The sequence below is a fragment of the Macaca mulatta genome, chromosome 3 (genome assembly GCF_049350105.2).
Source record: "Macaca mulatta isolate MMU2019108-1 chromosome 3, T2T-MMU8v2.0, whole genome shotgun sequence".
NCBI lineage: Eukaryota > Metazoa > Chordata > Mammalia > Primates > Cercopithecidae > Macaca > Macaca mulatta.
Window position 1 is genome coordinate 51653164 of NC_133408.1, and position 3078 is coordinate 51656241.

Consider the following 3078-nt stretch of genomic DNA (forward strand, 5'->3'; position numbering starts at 1 on the left):
TGGCTTCCTAGGGGCCCATTTCTGAATCAGCATTGCTTAGTACCCAGCCATTGTTGGTCAGAAGGTTTCTGTAAACACTTTACGGAAAATAAAATACTTTATTTTTATTTTTATTGAGATGGAGTCTCACTCTGTCACCCAGGCTGGAGTGCAGTGGTGCCATTTCAGCTCACTGCAACCTCCGCCTTCTGGGTTCAAGCGATTCTCCTGCCTCAGCCTCCCGAGTAGCTGGGACTACAGGCGCCTGCCACCATGCCCAGCTAATGTGTGTATTTTAGTAGAGATGAGGTTTCACTATGTTGGCCAGGCTGGTCTGGAACCCTTGACCTCAAGTGATCCACCCGCCTCGGCCTCCCAGAGTCTGGGATTACAATTGTGAGCCACCGCACCCAGCCTCTTTTTTTCTTAGCTTTTTTTTTTTTTTTTTTTTTTTTTTGAGACGGAGTCTCACTCTGTCGCCCAGGCTGGAGTGCAGTGGCGCGATCTCGGCTCACTGCAAGCTCCGCCTCCCGGGTTCACGCCATTCTCCTGCCTCAGCCTCCCGAGTAGCTGGGACTACAGGCGCCCACAACCGCGCCCGGCTAATTTTTTGTATTTTTAGTAGAGACGGGGTTTCACCGTGGTCTCGATCTCCTGACCTTGTGATCCGCCCGCCTCGGCCTCCCAAAGTGCTGGGATTACAGGCGTGAGCCACCGCGCCCGGCTTTTTTTTTCTTTTAAGATGGAGTTTCACTCTTGTTGTCCAGGCTGGAGTGCAATGGCACGATCTCGGCTCACTGCAACCTCTGGCTTCTGGGTTAAAGCAATTCTCCTGCCTCAGCCTCCCAAGTACTGGGACTACAGACATGCGCCACACACCTGGCTAATTTTTTGTATTTTTAGTAGAGATGGGGTTTCACCATGTTGACCAGGCTGGTCTCAAACTCCTGACCTCAGGAGATCTGCCCACCTCAGCCTCCCACAGGTATAAACCACCATGCTCAGCTTTATTTTATTTTATTATTTTATTTTATTTTTTGAGACAGAGTCTCGCTCTGTCACCCAGGCTGGAGTCCAGTGGCACAATCTCGGCTCACTGCAACCTCTGCCTCCCAGGTTCAAGCGATTCTCATGTCTCAGCCTCTCGAGTAGCTGGGATTACAGGTGTGTGCCACCACACCCAGCTCTTTTTATTACTATTATTATTTTTAGTTGAGTCGGGGTTTTGCCATGTTGCCCAGCCTGGTCTCAAACCCCTGACCTCAAGATATCCACCCGCCTCGGCTCCCAAAGTGCTGGGGTTACAGGCATGAGCCACCACATCTGGCCTCTTTTTTTTTATTTTTTTATTTTTATGGCTACATAGTAGGTATATGTACTTATGAGGTACATGAGATATTTTGATACAGGCATACAATGTATCATAATCACATCAGGGTAAATGGGGTATCCATCACTTCAAACATTTATCATTTCTTTGTTACAAATATTCCAATTATGCTCTTCTAGTTATTTTTAATTGCATAATAAATTATTGTTGACTGGCCAGACACGGTGGCTCACGCCTGTAATCCCAACACTTTGGGAGGCCAAGGCAGGCAGATAACCTGAGGTCTGGAGTTCAAGACCAGCCTGACCAACATGGAGACAAAAAATATAAAATTAGCCAGGCGTGGTGGCACATGCCTGTAATCCCAGCTACTCAGGAGGCTGAGGTAGGAGAATTGCTTGAAGCTGGGAGGCGGAGGTTGCAGTGAACCGAGATCGCGCCATTGCACTCCAGCCTGGGTGACAAGAGCGAAACTCCATCTCAAAAAATAAAAAATAAATAAATAAATTATTGTTGACTGTAGCCACCCTGTTGTGCCGTTATACTAGCTCTTATTCATTCCAACTATATATTTGTATGGCATTGCTTAACTGTAAACTCTTCATGTCTGTTTTTCATTTATTGTCTGAGAATCCCTTGCAGCCTGGGGGCATAGATTCAGGGAGTTCTCCCATTCCTCACTTTCTTCTCTTCCTTAGGAATATCTTGGCCAGGTGCAGTGGCTTACGCCTGAAATCCCAGCACTTTGGGAAGCTGAGGCAGGAGGACTGCTTGAGGTCAGGAGTTCGAGACCCGCCTGGGGAAAAAAGTAAGATCCTGTCTCTATTTAAAAAATAAGAATAATGGCCAGTCTTGGTGGATCACTCCTGTAATCCCAGAACTTTGGAAGGCGTGGGAGGATCACTTGAGCCCACGAGGTTGAGGCTGCAGTGAGACAATCTTGTTCTGCCACACTCCAGCCTGGGTGACAGAGTGAGACCCTGTCGCAAAACAACAACAATTAAGAAAAAAAAAAAAAAAAGAATATCCTTATTTCTGACTTGGGGGCTTGCAGGTGGCTGAACTATTTCTGTGGAATGATCTGGAAACCCACACATATGTGAAGCCAGGTCAGGGCTTTGAATTGTTCGAATTATCAGGCTGAGGCAGGCCAGTTTGTCACTCCTCGAGGTAGATGAACTCATGATCTCCAGTCTACCCTTTCACAGACAGTGTAGCTTTTCGAGGATCACATTTCAAAGGGATCTCAGGAACAATTTCCATTTGAACTGGGTCCAGATACAATTTCCATTTGAACTGCACCTCCAAGTAGCAGTGTCTCATTGTTTGAGGTATCACCCAGAGTTCTTTGTCTCACAACCACGAAAATTAAGAAGCTTGAGCACCAAGGATGAGGCTGGAGTGAAAGTTTAATAAGCAAAAGAAGAAAGCTCCCTGCCATGGAGAGGGGGCTGAAAGAGGCCTTTTTTTTTTTTTTTGAGACGGAGTTTCACTCTTGTTGCCCAGGCTGAAGTGCAATGGCACAATCTCAGCTCACTGCAACCTCCGCCTCCTGGGTTCAAGTGATTCTCCTGCCTCAGCCTCCTGAGTAGCTGGGATTACAGGCATGCGCCACGATACCCAGCTAATTTTGTATTTTCGGTAGAGACGGGGTTTCTCCATGCTGGTCAGGCTGGTCTCGAACTCCTGACCTCAGGTGATCCGCCCACCCCGGCCTCCCAAAGTGTTGGAATTACAGGCGTCAGCCACTGCGCCCAACCAAAAGAGGC